The sequence below is a fragment of the Chamaea fasciata genome, unplaced genomic scaffold (assembly GCF_029207755.1).
Source record: "Chamaea fasciata isolate MVZ Bird 193981 ecotype frontalis unplaced genomic scaffold, bChaFas1.0.hap1 SCAF_130, whole genome shotgun sequence".
NCBI classification, from domain to species: domain Eukaryota; kingdom Metazoa; phylum Chordata; class Aves; order Passeriformes; family Sylviidae; genus Chamaea; species Chamaea fasciata.
In genome coordinates this window covers 64,949-91,101 of record NW_027094215.1, presented here as the reverse complement: position 1 = coordinate 91,101, position 26,153 = coordinate 64,949, and the positions used below count along the sequence as shown (strand labels likewise).

Here is a 26,153-nt window from a genome sequence, read left to right as displayed (position 1 = left end):
GGCTCCTCTGTTAAACCGCCCCTGGCAGGAACCGCCCCATCATCATTGTAACATCTCACACCTGCAGCTGGTCTGCTCCCTCATTATCCTGACAGGTCACACCTGTGGCTGCTCTGTTCTCCCCTCACCGTTTACAGCTCATACCTGGGGCTAGTCTGTCCCCTCAATCATTCTGTGACAGCTCTCACCTTGCAGCTGCTGCCACTCCGAGTGTGAGGGCAGGGGCAGAGCGGACTTGCTGCTTATTCCCCAGAGAGTTCAATGTCTGCACCTGACACGCTGGGGCAGCGGGCTTTCCTTGCTATGGGTAAGGGTCCCTCTTCTGCAGGTGCCCAAGGCTGAAACTGGGATTCCACCTCCAAAAGTCCATATGCCTGAGATCCACAATTCCTTAGGAAATCCCCCAGAAGTCATTACCCTCCATTTAGAATTTTGCCTTTGGAATCATTGCTAACTTGTCTTTCTGTGGAAGTGTTTCAAACATTCATTGAGAGTTCAGAAGCCTGGTTGGCTTTTTTATGACTTAGCTGACAATCCCAGGCTAAATCCAAACACCCAGAATTACGAGGAACTACGGAGACCATTTATAAATACTCCCCTTCCTTGCAACTTTGTCCCTTATCGCAGATGCCTGGGGCAGATTTACTTTCTTCCCAACAGCACCATTCTGGCAGAGATCCTACTTCTCAGACACAAACCGAACGCAAACCTGCCACGGGGGGGATGGGGCGGGCCGGGGCTGGGCTGGTGTCAGAGCCGGGGCGGAGCCTGGGCTTGCAGCGGGGGAGCGGGGCTGGGGCCGGGGGTGAACGGGGCCGGGGGGGATCGGGGCCGGGGGGGATCAGGGCCGGGGGATCTGGCAGAACCCCGGGCCCTCAGAGCAGGGCCGGGGCCGGGGCCGGGGTGGGGGGGCCGGGGCCGGGGTGGGGGGGCCGGGGCCGGGGTGGGGGGGCCAGGGAGGATCGAGGGAGAGGGCGGAGCCACGGGCCCTCAGAGCGGGGCCGGGGCAGAGTCTGGGGCAGAGCACAGGGCGGGGCCAAGGCGGGGCCGGGGCAGGGACGAGGGAGTAGGACCGGGGGCGATTGAGGCCGGGGCCGGTACGGGGGTAGAGCCCAGGCCGGTGCCAAGGGTTATCGGGGGATCGGGGCCGGGGGGCTGGTGCCGGTTCTGAGGGCGGGGCGGAGCCCCCGGGCCCTCAGCGCAGGCTGGGCAGGACCGGGGCCGGGTGGGTTCCCAGGGCCCGCTGTCCAATCAGCGCTTCCGATGCCTCAGAGAGCCCACGAATCGCGAGCCGGGTGGGGGTTCAAAAGGGCCCCGGAAGGGGCTGTGGGGATCTGTGGTTCGGTGTGGAATGCTGAGGTCTGTCTGTGTGGGTATGGAGTTTCTCCAGGCTGTTTTAGTGCGGTGAGAATTTGTTCATTTGTTTCTGTATAAGCTGTGCTGTGTGGGATTGTGTTTATTATGTAGCGGGTGATGGTAGGTAGGGCTGAGGGGCTGTTGTTCTGTGTGTTTGTCAGAGTTTCTCTCTGAATTCCAAGATATTCTGTTATGTGTGGTTAGGAGGAAGACGTTGTTTTAATTTAGCTTGTTTTTGGCCTTTTTTGGTGCTGAATCAGGGATTTTTTTGTGCATTCTGTCTCAGTGTTTTCTCTTGCTTGAGCTTTCCTATGGTTGAGGTAGAGGGAATGTGGGGAGTTTTGTGCTGTGCTATAGAATTTTCTTGGTAAGTTCTCCTATAAATCAAAGCTATGCTAAGCCTTGATGTGTTTGCAGGTGTTGGGGGGGGGGGGGGAGGATGTGTACTCTTGGGGTGTGTTGTTTAGGGAAGGTACCAAAGTTTTCCTGTCTTTTTTTCCCCCCTTTAATCTCCCGTGACATGTGGGCCTGGCTGGTGTCTGGTAGTGAAGGTTTTAATTAGCCTTTCACTAGGAAGAACATGGTAGGAAGAAACAACCTTGTGAGGTTTGCTTTCTTGGCTGGTTTATGGAGTGACTTCAATTATAGAATTTCTGTGGAAAGTGCTATCATGTTTCAAAGGGCTACTTATTGGAAGCAGAGACAGCTTTTGAGTAGTGTGAGTTATTTCTGCTAGTTTAAGTTTTTTGTTCCATAATATTTAGGTTGCCTCAGCCCTGGGCAGGGCAGTGGTGCCTGAGGGGCAGGGAAGCAGGGGCAGAAGAGTTGGAAAAGGTGTGTGAGACCTCCCTTAGGTGTCCCCAGCCTGGGAAGGGGCTGAATGATAAATGGCACTCAGGGCAGCTGGGGTTTGTTTGGGTTGCTTTGTTTGCTTTTGGTTTGGGGGTATGTTTTGGGGACTTTTATCATGGGGGTAGAGAGTGTTTAACTTGTTTTGTCTGGAGGAGCTTTTTTCCTTGTCTTAGCTTTGTCATGAAGCATGAAGGTTTTGTACCGGAAACTTTGTGTACTAGGTCCAGTGTTCGGGGCTTTTGTCTGGCTTGGGAATATTTCCTGTTGTAAATGGCTATTTGAGTTCTCAGGAGATATGCTTAAAGGCATGCAAGAGTTTCCTTGTCTATGGAATTTTCTTATGGTTATTCTTTCTATTTGGTTTTATTTACAGAGCAAGATTCATTTTTGTGTTTATGCTCTGTAGCTCAGCATGTACAGAAGGTGTATTGACCCTTCAAACCAAGCACTGCAAGTGCACGGTGGTTAATTGGATTAATTGTTGTCTGAGGAATAATGGATGAAGTCTATTCCAGTTTCTTTTGCCACCCTGTGGGAATGTGGTGTTCCTGTGTGCATGGGGTTTTAGGCGCGCTTGGGGAGAGGTAGAATCAGCACTTGGATTACTCCGGTTACTTGATGGGAAATGTGTGTTTGGAGCAGCCCCGTGAATAAACTGGTCTGGATACATGATGGGAAATGTTTTGTCCTTCAGTATACCCAGGAGCTCAGTGGATCCTCCCACACCGAGCAGTGCCAGTGCCCGGCAGTGAACTGGAGCAGTTGTTGCCTGAATGGGTTGAACCTGTTGGTGCTCTTGGTACACCGTGAGGATTTGATGTTCCTGTGCACCTGGGGGGGACCTTGGCCGTGCTTGGGGAGATGTAAAATAAGCGCTGGGGCTGTTCTGGACCCGTGATGGGAAATGTGTGTTTGGGGCAGCCCCCTGTGGATAAAGTGCTGTTGTGTTGCAGATCTGCAGCAGTGCTGGGTTTGGCAGCGGGGCTGAAGGGTTTGTGAGAGCAGAGCGGGGAATGGACCCATCAGCTCCAGCAGGGGGAGGAGTGTCTGCTTCTGCTTTTAACCTGTGCGAAGTTGAAAGCCTGTGGCTGTAAAATTAGCAGCAATACTGGTGCCTTCTTTTATCGCTCAAGGTCACTGGCCAGCATGGAACAAGAAGCAACCCAGGACTTGTTGGTGCCCTGGCAGAGAGAGAAGCAGCAAATGGTGCTGAGAGAATTTCTGGGAGTGCATGTGGGATCCTGGTTTTCTTGATAGCTTGAGAAAGGATCTGAACGGAAAAATATCTATCTTCTTATGGGAGAATCTGATGTGGAACATGGGACCAGGATGACTTGCTGTGACTTCTTGAAAGCTGGAAAGAAGGCGATGTTAATCTTTTTGGCTAGAGGCAAAGTGTCTGCAAAGCCTTGGAAGAAGCCTGTGCCAGGTAAGTGAGGACACGAACAGGAAAACACCTGGAGGCTGTGATGTGATTTCACGGAGGGTTAGGGATTCCTGTCTCAAATGTCCATGTGTCAGTAGGGCTGGATCCAAGTGCCCCGGTGGAGAGGCAGGGTTGTCCTGCGTTCCAGCTTTTTAGTGGCTGGAGTTTTGCCCAAGGAAGAGCAGCATCCTGATTTTGCTGCCATGTTCAGCCAGCACAGAGCTGTTGGGTGCCTCCGTCCAGGAGCAGCAGGAGCCTGGATTTCTGTCCCTGGGATTGCCTTGCTGTCCAAGACGGGGCCTGAAGGTGAGGGGCAAGGCAGGCCTGGGAGCTCTGGGAGTCAGGAGTGCCAGGCCTTTCATCTCCTGGTGCTGCTCAGGTGTTCACCAGAGGGTTTTTTGACGGCCTTTGGCTTTCTGGATGGAAGCAAAAGGGTCCTTTCCCCTCCCTGCCTTCTGTCATTCCCAGGTCAGCCCCTGCTCTTTGCTGGCAGGCTAAATAGCCTCAGGAGTGGGCCGAGGAAGTGCTGCCTGATCTGTGAGGTTCCACAGGAGATGGGAGCAGGCTTTGCGCAGAGGTTCAAGCACCTTGGGACTTCCTGAAGGCCTGAGGCCTGAAGCAGAGTCTTGAGGCAAAGCTGACCTCTGGGTGAGCCTTCAACCCAGATGTTGTGTTTGTATCCTGTCGGTAGTGCGGTAGCCAGGATCGTTAGTGTTCTGGGCTAGGTCCGTGCTCATTAGTGAAACATGGCTTGACCTTTCTGTGTTCAGAGGCCGGACAGGGCCCTGAGATGAGTCCTGTGGCCTTGTTGGGAGGAGCGGGGCCAAAGGCAGCTCCTGCATTGCTCCTGAAGCCCTGGCCAGGCTTTGGGGCGACGCCGGAGGAGGCTGAGCCCAGCTGTTCCCGCTGTGGGAGTTGTGTGCGCCTGTTTATTGCAGCATTTGCCTGACCTGGGCCCTGTCCCGGCACAGCCGGAGCCTCTTGGCCTGCGGGCGGACGCACCCGCGGGAATTGCCAGTTCTGGGGGGGCTCTCCAGGGCTGGGTTGTGACAGGGGATTCCCAGCTGCTGGGGGTGAGGCTCAGGGTCCCTGGTGCTGGATCTCAGTCCCTGTAGGTCACCTTGGGTAGCAGTGCTGGGGAGCATTGCTGAGCTTCTCCTTGGGAGGTTCTTGGCTGCTCTGAGCTGTCGCCAAAGACCCTGAGCTCCTGAGGTTGGTGTCTGTGTCTTTGGTGCTGACCCTGCCCCCTGGCCAAGCTACTTTGGAGGGTTTGAAGGGTCTAGGGCTGAGTGCCCTTTGGGCAGTTTGCTGCCAGCCTGGTGTGCTCCTGGAAGTGCCGCTGACCTGCCAGGACTGAGGAGCTGCTGACTGGGTGCTGGTTCTGTTCTGTAGTGGGAGCAGGTAGCCCCTTGGAGGGCTTATAGAGAAACCTGGAGATGGGCTGGGGGAGCCTGAACTGGGATCTTCTCCCTTGCTGACCCTTGATAATAGGGCATTAGGGAGATGCACGATTCTAACTCATGCTTGCTTGGGCAAATGAACAGAGCTCGGGAAGGTCCTTGAATGTGTGGGGTTTTTGTTGTAGTCCTGGTTTAGAAGCACCTTCTGTTGTAAAGGAAACAAATGGTGCTTGCTGCCACTGGGAGACCTTAGTTCCTTTCCTTCAAAATGTTTGTAGTGCTCTGTAGCTGATGTGCTGCTATAAACGTGTGTAAGGTTCTTGTCTTTGTAATGTATTTCATCATATTCCACGTTGGATTGAATGTCCACATTCTAAGTGAGACTCCAATCTTCCCTGGCAAATACCTGTCTATCAAAACCAAGACAGTCTCCTAGCCCGGAAGCAAGAAACTGCTTTAGGTGGATCTAAGTGCTCTCGGAGGTTCTTTCTGTAGCTTTGCTTGGACCAGGAGCCCCGCGCGGTTTTTGGGCTCTCCACAAGCAGGGAAGCTACCGCAGCATGGCAACTGCATCTCCTCGTCCAGGAAGCAAGAAATCGCTTTTTCGGCAGATCTTGTGCTCTCTGAGTCTGTTTCTTGTAGCTTTGCTTGGAGCAGCAGCCCCGTGTGCTTTCTGGGCTCTGCGCAACCAGAGAAGCTACTGCAGCATCGCAAGAGGGTCTCCTAGCCTGGGAAGCGAGAAATTGCTTTAGGGGAAAAAAATCGGGTATCTCAGGTAGTATTGGTTAATCAGTGTTTATTATCTTGGTGCCAAAAAATTCATAATCAAAAGAGCAATTCTTATTTTATGAGCAATATGTTTCTAATACTAATAAGACTTGGCACATTAGATTTTTTTTGAAAGATATAACGATATTTTATATTGAAAAATTGCAGACTGTTTATAGGCCTGTTATTTAGCTCCTCAAAGTCATGCTAGTGAATATGGTTTTTTTAAGAACTATTAATCTCTCCCAAACTATTTCAGAATTTATTTCAGGGAAGTAGTTGATGTTTTTTTTTTTTTTTTGCTTCATCTTTGTTACAAGTATTTTGAGTTTAGATTTTTGATAAAATCATGGTATGGATTATACAGATACAAGAGTGAGCAAGATATTGAAAATACAAAGTAGTGTGGTTTGTTTTTTAATTTCTTGTCCTGTTCTACTTCCTCCTGTATTTCACAGCACAAAGAGGAATAGAGCAGAGTGAGAACTTTGCCAAAAGGTATGCTTTTTTTCCAGGGAGATTGGAATGGTTCATCTTCTATTTAGTGACAGATAAAAAAATTACTTTAGCTACTTTGCAGATTGTTCTTCTTCTCAAAGTAAGTGCTATACCATTTCAGACTATAATTAAAAAGGATGTAAAATAATTTCATAAAACCCCATTTTTAATTGTAAAACTTTTTAAATTTTGGCTGTCTGGAAGTATTTTTTTAGAACATGCAACAATTTTAGTCTTATTTTAAAGAGATATGTAAGACACCTTGTATTTATATACTGATATACATATAAGAATATTACATAGTTGAATTCTAGATATTTTTACTCCTGATAATTGCATATACTACTCCAGCTGGAAACATGCAGTAGGTATTGTATCATTGGGTTTTTTTGGTCCAACTGTATTTTAGAGCTTTTTCACTTTAGAGTAGGAAACAGGACTAGAAAAAGATTACTTGTCATTGAAGGAGAACATCATCTATTCTAAATCCTGAATGTACAGAAGCTGCAACTCTAAATGGCACGTGTTTTTAGTGCAACAATAAAACAAAGAATTGTATGTGAAGCATGAGTCTGATGTTCTTGTGAATCCCTTGAGATGAGAACACCTATGCACAGACAGATAAATTTAGATGGAATACACACTGAATTCCATGAATTCTGTTAATTGTGATAGAATTTATTCTATTTGAAACCACTTACTGGAATCAAACTGCAAATCTGATTTATTACACTAAGATTCAAGACATGAGAATTCCTTGCATAATTGAGTGAAAAATGTGACGGGTGGGGTGGAAAACTAAATCCAGCTCTTGCAACTTCTGTTGGACTAAATCTGCAGAGGAATAGTTGTAAACTTCCATTCATTATTCCTTTCTTGCTTGTCCACTTCATTGCAGAAACTCTCAGCTTGTAACAAAGGATTTATGTAACCATTGAAGCTGAAATGTGCTGATATTTGTTTGGTTCCAATTAGATAAATGGTGTCCTTAAAATTAAGTGCCTGGGTAAGGTGTGGCTGTTGAAGTTGTATCACTGTGCAAAGAGCTAAATAACCGTGCTTCTCCATGAGGGAAAATGGTAAAGCAGCATACTTTCTGCCCTCTGTACAGAAAATAAAGAACGAAAATCTATCTGGTTGTTCTTCGGCTTGAGATCTCAATTTTGGCGTGGTGTTCTTCCAAGCTGTGCTGGGTCAAAGCTCACATTCAGGTCTGAAGTGCTGAGTAATAGATCTGCCCATGTGAAAAACTTTGGTATGTGTCCCATCTATCCTAACTTGGTTTTTATCTAAGTTATTAATTTTACCTTAATAGGTTTTTTTCCCCTAGAGTTTCTTCTTTTCAGTAGAAAACATTGACTAGTGTGTGCACATACAGGTCAAATCTGTAGAAGTGCATCTAATTCTTCTTTTTTGTAGTCAATACAATGGCCGACTTAGCATGTTAACAGTGTGTCATCTGGCCTGAAGATGGTTATTGAGCAAAAGATAAACATTTAAAGTTGTTTGTGCTAAATTTTACTTGCTGTATTCCTAGCAGACAACTGAACCCTGATATAGGAGAGTAAGTTCCATCCTAATGACTTTGAGTAAATTTGTGATGATTAATTGATGCATTTCTTTGTCAGTGTTTTCCAGTCCCAAGTGAGAATATGCTTGAAGTAGTGTTAAATTGTATTGCTATAGCGGCTGAGGAAAGCAATTTGCAAAGAACAATAAATGCCAAAGATAGAAAAGAAGTGCTCTGGCTATCAGCAAAACAAACCAATAACCTAACAAAGTGTTCATTTAACACCCTTCCAGATGGCAAGAATTTTCCACAAAAGCACATTGTTTGCCATCACTATCGCAAACATAGGCATTTTCTCCTCTAGTGAAGGCAGGCATCAAATTATTCCTATACCGATATGAAGATCTAAACCTTGTTCCTACATACTCCTAGCAAGAACATTTCTCCGTGCATGTAGGTAGATTGAAATCAAAACGTGATAGAGAAGGAATTGTATATCATGATTTGTCACAAAATTGAAAATGAATTGTTGAAAGGAACTTGATCCTCTAGTGCATTGTGCAATCACTCTGCAAAGTAGTTGGTTTAATATGCTAATTTTCTACTTTTCCATCTTCGTATTGGATCCTCTGCATGAAAGTGAACCCCAAATTTTTGTACAACAGGGATTCTGTTTCAATGCTTCTAAAATGAAATAAAAAAGTTATTGAAGCGACTGCAACATTTGATGAAGCATGATGTAACTCAATTATAGTAGCAAGTGAATTTGAACAACTTTTTATGTGGAACGGCACAGGTATATCTAAATATTTAGGTACTGGATTTCAGCGGTATTTGAGGAGGTTTTAAATTTTATTTCAATCTATTTCTTAAAAAAGATAAAAATCTAAAAGCTAGAAGAAAATATCCAAGGAAAGTCATTATTCAGTGACAACTCTATAATTTTGTCTTTGTAGCTACTGAATTCTTTCCTTTTTAATGTGTCTTTTAAAGAACAAAATATTCCTTGAAGTTTGAAATTCAGTACGAACTGTACTGAATTTTTCGGTCAAGTCTTTGCTTTGACAGTTGTCCCACACAAGTTGTGATCATCATTCCATGATGTGATGCTGTGTTGTGCATTTGATGTTGTGTGTTGGGTAATAATTGACTTTTTTTTCCCCCCTATCATAGTAGTAACCTTTTTTGGTATTCAATGGCAAAAATGGCCCCTGGAAGCTTTCTGGTGCACATGCAAGAGCAAAGTCTCAGGGAAAGCATTGCTCAGAGCATTGCATTCTGTGATTTGCAGTCTCAGAACGTGCACTGACTTGAACATACCTCTGCATCACATGGGGAAGTGCCATAACTCTGGAGGGAAGAAATGGAAGCTTAATGTCAAATGAAAAAAGTGTGTTAAAGCTTTTAAGAGCAAAGTTAAAGACAAAGCTGAAGGAAGGAATGTGTTCAGAATAAATGAATTCATTTTTAATTATAGCACTTTGCTTTATATCAGCTGAGATTATAAGGTGAAGTAATGATAGAAAGAAAGAGTGCCTTCATAGCCTTCAATGTGTGATAAATAAGAATGGTGATTAAGTTATAAGTTGTTGGTTATAGAGTTGTAATGTTTTGTTCAAGAGTTATAATGCTGTTTGGCAGTTTTGTCCACTCTGTATCCCCTACCCCAAAATCCCACTTAGCTTTTCCATCAAGTCAAGCTGTTGCTGCTCCCTGGCATCACTGCTCCCTGGCATCACCACTCTCCATTTCTGCTGCTGCTTTGCCTGCCTGCACCCAGCCTGTCCCATCGGCTTGTGCCCTGCTTGCTCCACTTCCTGTCGGATCCTCTTCCTACTTCCTGCTGACAACCGGCCTGTCAGTCAGGCTGCTGCTGCCACCCTTATGGTAATTAGAGGAGCCCAGCTGCATGATGGGACCATATCAACACCAAGAACCCCTAGCCAAAACGAGCCAGCTCAAAGTTTCAATCTGCCAAAGACAGCACTGGACTTAGCATACACAAGGGTATTTATGCCGAGGGTTTTCATAAGTTTTTGTATCTCGCCATAACTTACGAAGTACTTAAAGAGCAAGACACCCCTGGACTCCATGAGCCAAGAGAGTTCTTTGGAACCCCCGCGAGGTGAGAACTCCCACTCTGCAGCACGAGCAGCAAAGTGGATTGCACCTCCTCCTCAGCGGTGTGGACAAAAGGGAGCAGCAGCGGCGTAGGCCGCCCCTCGAGACCCTGTTTATTAATAAAGGCATTTAAAGGAGGAAACTGTGTCTCCTGCCCATTTATAACAAATGGATGCCTGTAATGCAAAGAATTCTGCTCTTACATCCATTCCACTTTTAGACATTTTGCCCCTTATGCTGATTTCTTTCATTCTGATCAGCCAAATACAGACATCTGTCCCTCAGTACCTCTAGCCAGGGAGCTGATCTTAACTGCACTCTCTGTTTCCATTGAGTTCAGCATGTTCTGATTTTTCTCCCGTTTTCCTGCTATCATTCTCTCTCTTTCTGTTTTGATAATAAAGCCAGTTTAAGGCAGCCTCTGTCAGCGGTATCCAATTGTGATACCCAGGAAAATTCAGTTCTTTTCTAGTCTAGGCAGTGAAAATGCAGTTCTGCTCTCTGCATCCTTGTTAAATTAACCTTTGCTGTGAGGATTCTGACTAATCAATAACAGTGAAGTTACGGGCAGTGCAAAAGAATCAGAAAACTATTTTCTGAATTTTGGTAGGAGAGAAATTTCCACCCCCCCTTGGAATCTAACCATTCAAAACATCCCCCAGATTTTAGGACAGAAGGAATTTTCTTCTAATGAGGGGGAAAAAATTGAAGATTTGGGGAGGAAAAGCCATGAATATAATGAGAAGGAAAAAAAAAGTGGAGAGATTTTAGGTCCCAACAAACCATGAACATGTTGCAGTCACTGTGGCAGTGCAGTAGTTCTGCTAATTTCTAATAGTGAAGAAGTTAGCCAACAGAGATTGCATCTGGTTAGAGATTTCAAGACTAAACAAGTGCCAGGTGTCATTGGCCCTTACTGTCAAATCCATTTTAGCCTTCAAACTCAAGAGCTTAGTCATGGTGTGTATTTTCTTTGATCCAGATACTGTCAAGAAATGAGAAAATACAATTTTGTTGCTAGTGTTTAGTGTTTTTCAGCAAATGTTTTCTATGTAAATGTGCACGTTTATTACCTGAATATATTTTAATTTGATTCATTATTTATAAATTAGCTCACGTATCATTGGCCTGCAGAAATTGTTGTAGATCTGTATCAAGACGTTAGTAGAGGTGAGCTAGTGGCAAAGTGTTCTGGGTGACACATCCATACCTTTGAATGGAGGAAAAACCAAAGGAGGCATTTTATTCTCCCATCCAGTATTTTGTGCTTTCAGTTGTAACTTGTGCAAGACAAGGCTCTGCAGTCCAGCAGCTGCACTAATCAGATTCAGCTGAAAATTAATTAGTGTCCTAGGCATACTAGTCTATTTTATTCTAGAAATTGGAAAAGAGAGTGAAGTTCTTGAGAGAAGGTGTTTCTGGAAATGACAGTGGAAGTCTGTATAAATACATCTAATATTCTAGGTTTTGTACTTGCACCTCTTTCTATATGTTTCTAACAGTTAATCAGGACAGACATAATCTGGAAGATAAATAGGAAAGTGAATTCCTGTCTTTTTGCACCTATCCTGGTGTAAGACAGTTGTGTGACAATGGGGTTATTTCTTACAGGAGGCCTAGGCCTACAGCCTACCTATTGTGTCTAGCAATGTTAGCAATGCTCTGTTATGTTTATATTATGTCTAGGAATTAGTTAACTTTCTAAAAGGCAATGCTACTGAACTTTGAACTGGACTTGAGGGCTTTTCTGTCAACCAATAGAGTCTCTTCTTTGCTTAAGGCACTTAAGGCATATTTTGACTTTGTCTACAGCTAAATCCAATCAAGAGCCTGAGTTTAAGAGCAGGGAAGGGCTGTGCACTTTCCTTAGGATTTAGCTGCTTTCTCTTGTCTCTTTCTCAATTTGTCCTAAGCTGGGGCAGCTGAAACTTTTGGCAAGGGGAAGATGCAGTAAAAGGCTTTAGGCTGTGCCTTTATGTTGTATCTGTGTACAGGAAGATGGAAAAGGTAATGGTTAGAGTGCATTAGCTGCTGTTTTGAGCTACTGTAGCTGGGCTTTCAGAAGCCTGCTTCTGGTTAAATGTTTGCAAGGCTAGTCCTGGAGATTCTTTCTGGATGAAGGCTGCTGTGGACTCTTCATTTGGGAGTAAGTCAAATCTTTGAAACCAAAACTAAAAACTCCTATAAAACAGGTATTTCTATTGACAGGCAAGTTTTTAATCCTTGTTTCTTTTTGTTGTTATTGCTGTTTGTTTGGTTTTCTTTAGTCGGTTCTTCAAATCTTGGAATTCTCAGGTGCATAAACTCAGGATTATTGTTTTAAGATCTGTCCCCATTTAGAAGCAGTGCCTTTTTTAGGTGTGGTCAACTTGTGTATCTTGCTTGGTCTAGTTTTCAACGGGTAATAATTTACTCTTTCTCCATTTTTCTTTCCTACTTACCCAGGCACTGCATGATGCTTCAAATGAGTTTGGTATTTCTACTGGTGGCTTCTTTAGAATTGACTGTGAGTTTTTTGTCTGAGGTTTTTAGAATGACCCTAGGAGCTCTAACAGCAGCTTCCTTCCTTGCAAAGAAGACTCATTTCACAGCAGTAATCTCTGAATGTCTTGTTGGGGAGACCTTACTTTCCTTGGTACTAGGTAAGGGGTAGGAAAAACTCTTCTCCTCTGCAGCAATCCACAGTTTTTGATGACTTCCAACTGACTCAATTAGCTCAGAACTGGAATTTCTTCCAAAAGTGAATTGAACAACAGGGCTGTTAATTTATGGTACTGCCGCTCTGCCTAATAGTGACTTGCCTAAAGAAGTCTCCCATAGTAGTTTAATCCTGTTTAGTGAAAAACAGACAGTTTTTTGCCGTGTTCTTATTACCTTCTTTGGGTGGTTTGGAGTCTTAAAAGCTTATCGAGCATCTCCCTTAAATTTTCCTACTTAAATCTAATAAAAAAACCCAAAACCCAAACAATTGCTCTCCAGCTGTTGACTTGACACTGCAGGAATGTTTTGGGATTGGATCACAGTGGAGACTTCAGGACATACATTATGAAATCAAACACTGCATTTTTCTGTGTAGGTTCTTTTCTCCTTTATATCGCAACCAGAGAAGCTCCTGCAGCAGCGCAAGTGCATCTCCTAGCCCAGGAAGCGAGAAATCTCTTTTTCGTCAGATCTAGTGCTCTTGCCGGCTCTTTCTTGTGGCTTGGCGCGGCAGCCGCGTGTGCTGTCTGTGCTCTGCAGAAGCAGAGAAGCTACCACAGCAGCACAAGTGTGTCTCCTAGCCCGGGAAATGAGAAATCACTTTGGAAGAAAGCAATCCTCTGCTTCCGTGTTTCTGGGTGCTGACTGGTGGGGCGAGCTGTGTGATGTCGCATGAGGGCGTGCAGTGTTCGCTGGCGGGAAGGGCGTCATGGAGACGGCCGCTCCTCTGCTCCTCTAGTGCGGTGCTTCCCTCATGAAGGAGAAAGGGCCGTGGGTGTCCTCACAGGCGACTCGAACTGAACATGCCCGTCAGGTTCTGGGTGTGCAGGTTGCGTTTGTTGCAGAACCCCCCCCAGTCTGAGCTTTTGAACTCTAGGAAAAATGGGCGGGTTTAATAGGCTTATGAGTATTAACTTCTTTGTCCAGGGGTTGCCTAAAGCTGGTTCCTGTGCTGCTGAAGTCTCAGTTAAATGGTCAAATCACTGTGCAAAGATTTTGAAAACAATATGAAGAGTATCAAGAAGAGTGAGGTAATGGTCCAAAAATGGAGAAAGTATGTCTGAGAGCATATCTGTGACAGTGACCAGGTTGAAGTTTGGGTTTGTTCTTATTTTTAGTTTTGGCTTAAAAAATTAAGGGGAACTGAATGCATTGTGTACTTGCTTTTACTATGTATTGATAGAAGATGGAAATACAGGTTAAAAATGGAACTGTACTTTAGGAAGGCTGAAAACTTTGACCTAAATTGGACTCTAAATTTGAGATAAATTTGTAATGAAGTTGAATAACGTAATATTTATAGTAGAGATGCAGTAAATGGTTTCCAGGTAAATGTGGATATTATTTAGGGAAATGGTAAAATATTTATATGCAAGTTGTTTGGATTGAAATTGGAAATAAATGGTTTATGAAGTAGATCAGATCTTTGGAGGAAATGTAGATGATTCTCTTAGCTAAATCAGAGAGGGTTGGCAGCAGAATGAAATGGATGGGATTTTGGTTGAATTTTTATCACTGGTAGCTATGGTAGCCTGTGTCGTGGTACTGCTAATAGGGGTAATCATATTCCTGGGTTCTGCATCTGTTTCCCAGGAGACAGCAGTGGTGGGAATGTTTGGGTGCCAGGCTGTTGCTGTGGTCATAATGGGCTGCTGTCCATGGAGTGTTGGGGGCGCCAGGCGGTTGCTGTGGCCCCAGTGGGCTCCTGGAGTGTTTGGGGTCAGTGTGCAGTGCTGGGCACGGCCCTGGGCAGAGCAGCCTCGTGCCTGAGGGCAGGGGGAGGCCTCAGGAGGCTCTGGAGGATCAGCTGTGCCAGGGAAGCCCTCCTGCCACCAGGAAAGCCCTTCTGCCACCAGGCCTGTGATGGTGGGTGAGTTACTTGTACCCTGTGACCCAACCAGAATGCAAAACTTTTAACTTGCAGTCAGGCCTTAAAACAAGGTTTTGTTTCTTTCTAGATGTTGCTGAAACATTGTACAAATGCAGTAAGCCATGTCTGTGTTAGAATATCCTCCTTTCCTCGTTGTTTGACCCACGTTATTTTTAGTGCAATAGCATTGTATCTGTCAAAAAGAGTGTTCTAGAAATAAGTTGCTGTCATGGTGCAATGCAGTTTCTAAATGACATAGCAGGTATTTGAGACATGTTCTGGTACTAATGACAGCTTTTTTCCTGAAATGATTTCTTTAGGGTTCTTGTAGGTAGAAATAAGTGTTCTTTCAGCTTTAATAAAATGTTCTCGGAAGATGGTGTTGGGCCTAGACAGGCTTGAGTTGTGTCATGAGGTCATTCAGGGCTCGGATGCACTGCAAGTGATTGCATTTGTCATTTTCCTCTTAATTTCTGAGCCACAGAACAGACTCATTTAAAGAGTTTTAAGCAACAATTGTTTAAGAGACTTACAGATTTATTTTGCATTATGGCTGTGATTGTGTGCAATGATCTGGTTCTGTTCCTTAACCCCCAGGGGAAATGTGAATCATTCTGGGCTGAATCCATAATTTGTAATTAACTTTCAGTTGTGAGAAAGATAACATTTATGCTAGAGATGCAGTAAATGGTTTTCCAGGTAGTTGTGGACCTTACAATGAAAGTGCAAGTTACTTATCTGCAAGATATTTGGATTCCAGATAGGAGCAAGTCTTAGTAACGTGCAGTAGAAAGGTCATGGTAATGGATATTTATTTTCTAGCCCAAAGCTCGCATCATCTCTTGTGAGCCTGGCAGCCAGACTGTGTTGTGTAGGTTATCAGGCTTCTGAAGTGATATCCCATTTGATAACTGCAGGGAGGAACTCTGATTTATTATCAGTGTAGTTTCTCAGTGTCTTCATTACAAGAATCTTTGTCTCTGGTTCTGTTTTTGCAGTTGTTCTGATCATAGCAAGAAACTAGTCATAAGTTGTGCCTCCTTTAGCTCTGAGCTGTCACAAATCTTAATTCTAGCCATGTGGAATTGTTGTGGCAATTGTCTCTAGTTACTATCGTTCAGCTAAAGTTACTGGCATTTGGCTTTTTTGCTGCCTTAACCTGCTTTTCTTCTAGCAATGCTTTGCAATTAAATAATGATTTTTTTCTCCCCTTCCCTGTACACTCTGCCCTCTGCATAAATACTGAGTTGGAAAAAATGTGTCATATTTTACTGTGACTTTGCATGGTACAGGTGACTCTCTTAAAAGACTTGCTTCTCTGTAGTGCAGCAGGTAATGTTTTGTACTGCATATGTAAGGTGAAAGGGTTCAAAATTTTCTTTTGGCCAACTTTGTGGATGATTTCTGCCAGTAAATCGTGCGGAGAAGGATTTTGTTGTGTATGCAAGTTCCAAGCTTTATTGTCCTGAAAAAAATGGTGATTCTACCTGTATTAGAGTTCAGGCTGGCTTAGTCCATGATTTCTTAAAATATTCACATCAGTCCTGTATTTTTACTGTATAAGAAATGAGTGTCTGTGTAGTGGGCTGAAAACATTTGTTTAACTTTACTTTAGAATCCCTCAGATCTTTGGTGTGGTTCCTTGAAGTTTGATCATGTTTTTTGTAACAGCAATTTTGTAACCTGGTGTAATTACCAACAGAAAAGCTGGCAGAGTTAAGCTTGGTTTTAGTCTACTTGTTGGTAGAGGGGACTCGATTTCCTCCATCTTCCAGTATGCTTTGTATCTACCATAAAATACAGGGCGCTGTAGGTCAGGGTGAACAGGACTCCTGAAATAGCAGCAAACAAACACCTTTTCTGTAGGCGGGAGGGAAGCTGCATGCTAGCGCAAGATGACCCTGCAGTTACTGGGTACTTTGTGCTGTCAATAAACGAATTCTAGTGACAGGAGATTGTGTAAATCCAGTTTTCACAGACATATGGCTGCACTTGAAAAGTCTCTTGAAGTACTGTGTGGAGTCTTCATGTAGGGAAATTTCCTTTCTCCTAATGTATTTTTTATTTCTTTTAACACTAAAAGAAGGTTTTCACATGTGTTTTAAAGCATTTGTCAGAATGGATTTATTTGAGAGTGTGAATTAGAGAAGCCAGTTCCCCAGTAACCTCCTTCATAAGGAAGCTGCAATCTGTCTCTCTATTCACTTAGAGAGAATTCATAAGAAATTCATTTTCCAGCAATAAGCTTTTTAACTGACTTTTCTTTCTTCTCGGTATTATATTAGAACAATAAAACAAGATCACTTAACATTCGGTCCTATTCAGATAGTAGTAAAGTGCAATGGGCATATCAGTGGTGGCATCAAATTTATTCCAAAGGAGGGGCTGTTTTAGATAGTTTTATGTAATATGAGATTGAGGAAATAATAAAACACGGGTACTTCTATTAAAATTTTCTCTGAAGATGCTCCAAAAGTATGAAGAGCCATCCCTCTGTCCCTTAACATAGGAAAAGAAAGGAAAGTTGGTAGAGGAGCTTCCAGAGAGTAATGGAGAGATTGAGAGCAAGTTGGCAGTGAGTGAAATGGATAGGTTTTGGCTGACTCTTCGCTTTTGCTGCCAGGGATTTTCTTTAATTTCAGGATGAACCGTGGACAATTCACACTGACAGCTCAAAAGACTGTTGCTGCAGGAGAATGACTGAGCATTCTTGGAAAAATTCTGATCTTAAAAACCAGAATTTGCAATAATATCTAAACTTAAAACATTTTATCTTCCTTTTTGATTCAGTTTGTATTAATTGTTGTCATAAATCCTAGTGTACTCACCAGAGACTATTTGAATGTGTTATCTGGAAAATCTCTCATACCTTCCTGAACAGGCCAACTGTAGAGCCAATGTCTCCTGCTTTTGGTGGCATTTAGGGAATCTAAAAGAAGTTCTGACCAAGGCCAGGGGGAAATGGTGATTTCTCGAAAATATAAACCAAAGGGGTTTTCATGCCAAGCCTTGTATGCTTCTCTTGGAGCAGAATGACAGTCAGCCTCCTCCTTTAAACCAACAGAAAGCAATATTCATGTTAAGCAGTGTATTTTTATTTTTCATGAGTTGCAGTTAATGACAGTAATGTGTTATTATCAGAGTGATAATAATACAAATTACCTTTAAAAGAAATCTTGTCATTAGTGTTATGCTGCAGAGTTGAGCAGGTTATGCTAAATATTTGTTTGCTTAGATGCAGGATAGAGTGATGCTGGACTCTTATAAAAATACTTGTAGATATATATAACAAACACTTTCAGTTGCTCAGTTCCATCAAATGTCTAATTTTCTACTGCAGCTGGAAATTTCTTCTGTAATTCCAGCATGTTCAGTGCAGCTATTCACATGAAATTTCATGTATGGAGTACTGTTGTGAAGAGCATGTCATTAAAAAAGCTGTGGTCTGATACCTCTTGATGAAAGCAGTGCAGAGCTGGTGGGGGGCTTCTCTGTGGGGTTGTTTGGGAATTTTCTTTGGTTCCTGGCTGTCTTTCTGCTGCATGATTGTACAGTCAGGAATTCTCTTCAGAATGACAGAGAAACTCAGAGGTGTGTGTTGTTCATCACTCAGTAGCATCATCATCTCCTGTGGACTCTTGGCCAACATCAAACGTTGTCATCCTCTCTCTGAAACCACTGTGGTCATCATGAGCTGTAGAATTCAACTTCATGAACCTTAGGAATCTGAAATTTGGCATCCTCCTTTGTTTACTTAGATTTCATTCTGGTCATGGAATATCCTGCAAAGCCCATATAATTTAGGGAGAGTTGTTTCAAAAGATATTTTTTTTCTTCTCTGTCATGTGTTTTATCTAAGGAAAGAATGCCTCTCTCAGCTGGGTCATTTAGAAGTCACATTAAATATTCTTATGTAAGAGGGAGAAATTAAGTATTTTCAGTCTGTTCTGTCGGCATGTTATTCCATTCCATTATTGAAAGGAAAATGCTTCATAGTTCACTAACCTGTCTGGATGCCGCTGTGGGAAATTAACCTTGTAAATCAGCGAGCATTCTCTGGAGCCACCTGATTCCTGGATTCTCTCAGTTTCTTGTTACAAATTGCACGGCATGAGATCACCTGTAGGAAAAATTGTGTAGGGAAGGTGGTCCTGCAACAGCAGCAGTGTTTGTTTGTTGTGCACCTTGGGCAGGAGCTGTGTGTGCGCCCAGCTCTGCCCTCCGCGCCATGCCCGAGCGGGTCACACACCCACTGTGTGAATCCAACAAATAAATGCCACTGTATCTTCCTCATATAGGACAGTGAAGCCTGTGGAGATCATGCTGGTTTCTTAGAGGGGTTATAATCAGCTTTTGATGAAAAGAGAAAAAACAGTGCCTATTTTGAGCCATTGCTTTTAGTTTTGTTTGTGTTGTCTTGCGTGCTAGGCATTAAACTGTCTGCTTCAGAGAGTCGTTTTTTCATTTGTTGTTGCTGTGCTTGTTCTGCTTATGTGAATTCTTGATGGATGTTATTTAAATTCGGGTTTGAAAAATGAAAAATACTGAGGAATCTTTTGAAAGATTTATATTAACTTACAGCGATGTGCAAGTGAAAGATTGCATTTCTCAGCAGAAATACTTTGTGCCTAGGCATGAATGTTTGCACGCCTGCTTTGCAAGGTTTGGTGTGCATGAAATAATTTGAAATGGATGTAGTTATTTTATTCCCATATGACTCTTAGGAAAAATTTTTGCTCTCTTTTCTGTTATCCATTTGCAATATAAAGCTTGGTTTCTTAGGTTTTCTTAGTAAGGATAAATGAAGAATTAACAAGGGCTCATTATCTTAGGAAATATGTGATTGTTCTTGCTGTGTTTGAGTCTTGCTAATAAACATGAGATGGAGGTACTCGTAAGCCACAGAGTGAAAATTCCAGAATAATTGTGGACTTGCAGGTCCCCCTTGCTCAGTCAGTTAGGTGAGGTGTGTATGCTCCTGGCTGTAAGCATAGTACTGTTGCTTAAATTAGTAAGCTCATTCAAATGTTAAATGCCTTGATCAGTTTGAACTGAAGCATTTGTTAGGAGGAACATCAGCTCAGAGGAAAAACTCCCATAATTTTTCCTGTTTGGGGGGTGGGAAGTTGCTTAATCCATTTCATAATACAGTGTGCACTGCAAAATAAGTCAACAGCTGTACTGTGCTTACCTCTGCATAATCTAAAATTTATAAGGAAATAGTTTTATTTCTATATTAACTTGCAGGCATACTGAGTAACGTAACAAAATCTGTTGCATTTATCAGTCTAACCAGAAAGTATTAAGACTGTCATACTGATGTATAGTGCCTAATCAAAGGAAGAACACCCAGTTTCAGATTAAGATCATTAACACTTCGATGTTTTGTGCGACAATAAATCTCAATGCATCCGAAGTTCTTTGATATTCCAGTGCAACAATAATCCCCTAGTGGTTTTACTAGGATAATTTTATTATTCCTTTCTTCTCAAAGATGATTTGAAAAGCAAATTATAATTATTATATAATTCGGCATTACAATTAAAACAAAACTTCTGAAATATAACAACATTTTGATGTTGTAAATTGTTTCACATTAAGATCAAAATAAGAAGAAAGTCAAAACAGTATCTAAGGGCTTGGGCCTTCTTATTTTAATGAATAATTTCCAAGCCCTAGGTTGCAGATACACTTCATATTTTTTCACATAAGCATGCATGAACTTTTCTGTTGTTACATCTTTGTACTCAAAACCTTTAACTTGGCACAAAGTGTACTAGCTTTTGATGTTTCTCTTTGAGGACACACTGCATCCTTGGTGTTTAGGATTTGCCGTTCTAATTTCAACCCTAACATCAGAAATTCTGTGCAATGTAGGGTGACTTGGGCCCAGCAAAAATAGGACTATTGTGCAAAGATGTAAAAATGCCACTCTGCCCCTCCTTTAAAAACAAACATTATCAAGAGGTTTCTCTGCTTGGCCATACTCCTTACCATATTCTGACTGAGTCAGAAATCCTGTGAGGACTATTCAGGGAAGTCACTGAGATGAGATGCTCCTGACAGCTTATGGTTTGCTGGATTGCAAAACACATCCCGAGGTGAAATATTCACTTAACAGCAACCATCTCTCATTACTTGCATTGGTGAAACGCTCAGTTCAAGTTTGCAGAGACTGTTTTCCTAGTTAAAATCATTTTGCTGTGAGTCAAGACCAAAAAAATTACTGTAGTTCCTGATTTAGAGCAACTTAAGATATTCTTAAATAGTTTTTCAAGTTCTTTCTCCTTTTATTTCCCAAGGAAGTTTGATTTCTAGGAGAAGAATGTGATACGGTTTCCCTACAAAGCAAATTTCTAAGCCATGAATTTGAATTTAGAAAAAATCTGAAGCTATGAATTTTGTACTAGAAACAATGTTGTATATATATCCTGTACACAACTATAATCTTTGCACCATTTTCATAAGAGTATATGTAGCTTATTCAAGTAAAATACTGAGGAGTGAAAGAAAAATGCTTAGAGAGTTGGTGTATTTTGAGCTGAGTGGATGTGCAGTAGCATCTTTACAGAGGAAAGATCTTCCCAAGTTGCCTTACCTTCAACCTATCCTTGTTTCTTTGCAAGTTTTGTTTTAGGTCAGACAGATGTTTTATGAAATTACTCTTTGGCTGGTGAAGTCAGCACGACTCTGAAGCAGCTGAGGGGGGAAGTGCTAATTTTGGCTTCTTGTGCAGAGCTGAAGGTTGTGCGGGGGGTGTTCTCAACGTGGTGCTGTTGTAGTCAGCTTCTGTGAATCTACAAGTCCCTTGGCACCACACATTCGAGTGTTTTTACTCATATATCAATGTACAGATGGTCAAGTCGTGGGGAGGTGTTACAGAGGGAATTGAAAGAAGACTTTTTATTAGCCCACATGTAATTTTTTTTTTTTCTTCACATTAAAGCTATTAATGTGCTGTATCATGATACCAGTGAAACCTTTATAGACTGTTTGGTACTTGCTCTTTTCTTCCCTGAAATCTCTTAAAGAATTTTTACTATAAAAGAATCAAAATTAGCAGTAAGTGTGTCCTTTGCTATGTCTCAGGCTACTCCAAGGTGCACAGATGTTGATGAAGCAGCTGGTAAAACAGGATGCAATCTTCAGAGGTCACATTCACTTTTGGAAGTTTTGGGTTGATCTTTCTTGCCTTGTGACTCTGTCTTGCGACTCTGTCTTGCTTGCCAAAATCAAACTGAAGGTGCAGTGCAGATTTAAATGGAAAGAGAGCATGCCTTTAAAATGAGTTAATGGTAAAAGCTGACATTTAATGTCCCAACCCCCGTGTTAATGACACTTTCTAGTAAAGGCTAGAAAGCCTTGATGATGGACTGCTTAAACAGCTATGTGCAGAGCAAAATATTGTGTGCTGTGCACTTGAAGAGATCAAAAAACTGCATTTTTTAATGCAGTTCAGGTTGCCATTTTGCCTCTGAGAGAATGGACCCGTTCTCCTGAAGGATTAGCCCAGGTTTAAGGCTTTGAGCTCTGTGTTTCTGTGCTCAGGAAGCCATTCTCCCAGCACTGTGGTTCTCATTGCAAAGTTGGTCTAGATGACATCAGGTTTTGATTTTTGGTGGGGGAAGAAATAGCAAGGGAAGAGCAAAAGGAACAACTTGATTTTGATGCTAAGACCAGAGAGACTGTAAAGATGGGAGTGAGGAAAGCAAACACGCTTTTCTTTCTTTGCTGTTGGTTACAGAAAAAAGCTGTCTTGATTTTTGGGGTTTTTTGTTTGGTTGGTTGGGTTTTTTGGTTTTTGTTTTTGGTCTTTATTTTGTTTGGTTTTGTTTTTTTCTCCTGGCTTTCAGTTAATGACTTAGGTAAACCTCAGTCTCAATGTCGTGCCTAGCTAAAATACTTGGAATAACTGTGGGATAACCAGATCTAAAACATGTCTTAAGAGAGCAATGGAAGACATTAGGAAATAAATAATCTAGAAGTGGGAATGAAAAATGTTAATTCTGGGATGTTGGGGTAATGACAGCAGGCAAGTTATAAAATGAACTGAAAAATCTTTTGTATTTTAGACTTGTTTCATTGAGTACTTGGAATTTGATCACTGGCTGAAGAATGCACTGGTTTCTCTTTTGGGTAGATGATTTGCAGTATAAGACCATGTGTGATGAATGATGGTCAGAGGTGGAGGGAGGACTAGGTCAAAGGATAATCAATGACAGGAATGAAGAAAAGGACAAAACCAACAAGCATAACTATTGAAAGGATATGATGCTATAAGCTTGGATCTAAGGCATTACTTTGCTAAGTTCTATTAATATTTATTTTGTTAAGCACACAATAAACACCATTTGTAGGAACCATTCTCATTATGGTAAAGGATCTATTTTTCATTCCTTAATAAGATTAGTTCTGTTTCCTCTCCTTTTCTCTATTGCTGTGCTTTGATTCTGGCGTTTTTGCACTTGAAACGACTTCAGTTAAAGGGCAACGAAGGATTTTTTAACCTTTCTAAAGATCATGACAGTGTCCCACAATTAATTTTAGTAACTAATAATAATATTGCATGTATCCAGTGGAAATGAAAAGGTTGCATTGTGATTTTTGTGTAGCATGAGGTGATGTTGAAAACAGCGGTTGGAATACAGTTTGCAAAAGCAAAACTGTATCTTAGAACTGTCAAACAATATAGAATTCCTTAAATATCTTTATCCTGTATAAAGTTAAGGTGTGGTATTCAGTGAAGTTAGTGGAAATTGGAGGGATTTGCTACTGTACAATCTCGTGCCTATTGCAATTAGAAGAATAATGAGATTTTAGTAAATCAAAACATAGTTTTCATTCTGTTTGGACTTGGATATGTAAATTACTCATGTTGGAAAAAAATGGATTAGAGATTGTAAATGTTTAGAAGCTGAAGTATATTCCCTGCTTTGGCTATAAATAAGGAATATCATACACAAAATGAATTATTCTGAACGCCCGTTGGAGGCCTTCGGAGTTAACCTTACAGGGCTCATGGTATCAAAACTGGGAGGAACTATCCTGTATCTTTTCTCTTAATTATTGTTCGTTAGAACTTTTATTATTATGGATTACTCAAATAATCCACAGGAATAATAGAATAGGCATGATGATAGGATGATATGGCAGTATTTTTTTTTGATAATTATTCTATTATGCTCCATGACTTGAGAAAGGAAAATATTTAAATTATCAATCATATTCTTGAACTAAATCTTGATATCAGTACGGAAGGCTACACATGATTTCAAATGTATGACCTTTGACTGTATGTTTAAAATACATTAATTATAAGTACATAAAAATATTCCAAAGACAATAACCATGGTAATTGTAGTTAATGAATTCAGTCTTTTGGAGTGGATAAATTAAGCAAGCAGAGAAAAACTAATGAGGAAGCATTCACAGAATGCAGAAATTGTGCCTAATGCGATGTAAACAATTATAGGCCCTATCCTTTATCTACTTTATAATGTTAAATAAGGCAAAAAGTTAAACCCAAGCATGTTAATAGAGCACAAAATTAATCTAATTAAATATTCTGAAGATAAATTATAAGGTGGGTTCAGTGGCACTCAAACTGGCACCAAGCAAACTAATAACAAGGCCAAAACCTCTGGGGAGAGTAGTGAAAGGTCCCAAGGTTTTTTGTGGAGAGTTACAATGAAAAGTGTGTTTACAAACTTAAGTCTCATGTTGGCAGCTGCTCTAATTCTCTAGACTCCATCCATTTCCCCAGTGCAGTGTTTTGGTGGACACATGCTTATCATCTAATTAATCTTGGACTTCCTCCTAATTGTTCTGACTTTTTTTTCTGTGTGAGAGAGACAATTCTGGGCCAGGCATTGTTTGCCTTGCTCTGGTTTTCATGGCTCTGCTCTAGTACTTTTATGTGGTGTCCACTATACTCAGAAGATCAGGGAAATGTCTTCTTTTTGGCAGTATTTCCTAAATTGAATGTCTATCATATATTGGTCAGGCAGACCTGGAATTTTTAAGACAGGATAACCCACTTGGTTTGCCCAGTAGCTTGGAAGATAATAAACGTGATGAACAAATCTCCAGTAACTCTAAATGGAGTTAGCTGGATATACTAACTCTAAATGGAGTTACCTGGATATACTGAGATGAGAACAAGTCCGAGGGGTTCAAGAAGAGACTGTAAGAAAAGCTCTTGAATGTTGACCTCTTAGATGTTGATGTGAAATGAGGAGACAGGGGAAGGAGGCAGCTCTTAGGAACAGAATTATTCCTTTTATCCTCTCTATGCCTGTTGAAGTACTGCCTTCCCTTAGGGGGATAACTCAAGCAAACACCTGTTGGATGCCATTGTGTTTTCATGGATGATTTAGGGATCGCTGCCCATTTCTAGTGATCCTGTTTGGAAGTGATTTAAAATGTGCAGTAGTGTAGGCGGAAAGTCAAGCTAGAGCTGCTGTGACAGTGCTTCCATCATCTGTCAGCATCCTGAGTGTTGTGAGCTAAACCTGAAATTTGATTTGAACTGCCTGATATCTGCCAAGGGGCAGGATATCATTGCTAAAGAGAAATCCTCTCATCTTCCGTGACTACATCCCCAGTCAGATGTAAGAACAGTTTGGTATCCAGAGGTGAATGGCACTGGACCTTTACAAGGCACAGAAATCATCCATATCCCCATGCTTTTAAGGAAAAGGATTCTGAGCAGAGGGCCCTTGGACTCTGCGGCAGAAACTGTTTGGAAAAACTTGCTTTAATAATAAGATTCTGACTGAAGACTTTTGCAGAGGATGTTTTGTTTATGGAAATGGTCAAGTGGTTGTTCTGGTATTTGGACAGCAGGTTACAAAAAGAGGAAAACTAATGAAAAGTTCAGAAGCCAAAGCTGGAGAGAGGTTCAGAGTAACCCAAAATTGCCATCCAAGATTCTGGGGAGGAGGGTTGTAATCTTTCTGAAGTATTACTGTGCATGTACTCCTTAACTAATACATTGGGTGTGTTAGACCAAACCAGACAATTAATTTTTAACACAGAAGGACTTTGAGGACAACTCTGACACCCAGAGGAAAGAAAAGGCTTTATGGAAAGTTTACATCTTAGAATCACTGCTAAAGTAGAAGTGCTGTTTTGTTAGTGGAAAATATCAGTGAAATTTAAAATAATGGTGTATTCCTGAGAGGTGTCACTACAGTAAATCCCCTTTGTGGAATAGTTAAGTCACAATTGAAATTTGGTGCTGTGCAGTAGTCCATTGTTCTGGTACTTAAACTCTTTGGGGAACAGTCCCCATGAGGGGTAATGATTTGCTGGTGGCCAAGAAATGTATTTTCTGTATGATCCAGGTGGAGAAGTAAAGGAAGAAATGCTGTGAAATAGACACATTTTTTGTACACCTGAAAAGAAACTTGTATGTGATATGCAGGCAGATATCAGCTTTAAATTAGATGTAGTCAATGTTAATGGTATTAACATACAGATCTTTATCAGCAGAGGTGTATTCAGGCTTCTTCTATTTTCCTGTCCATTTGCTTCAGTGTAGCAGTGTGAGATCAAAGCCCAAGGCTTTGCAGACTGGCTCCTCATTTGTGCCCCGGGTGTGTGCTCATTGTTTGATACAGGAAACAGGCAGACCTGAGAAATAGTGAGAAT

General features: G+C 41.9%; 1 long non-coding RNA gene across 3 annotated transcripts in view; it reads left to right on the top strand.

Annotated features, from left to right (window-relative positions):
• Positions 1 to 1,344: 1,344 nt before the first annotated feature.
• The window catches only part of LOC136304596 (uncharacterized), a 49,364-nt gene continuing 24,555 nt past the window's right edge, over positions 1,345 to 26,153 (top strand). For all 3 annotated transcript variants that reach the window (XR_010724681.1, XR_010724682.1, XR_010724683.1), the window contains exon 1: positions 1,345 to 1,404. This is a non-coding gene — a long non-coding RNA (uncharacterized lncRNA). The remainder of the gene's footprint in view (positions 1,405 to 26,153) is intronic.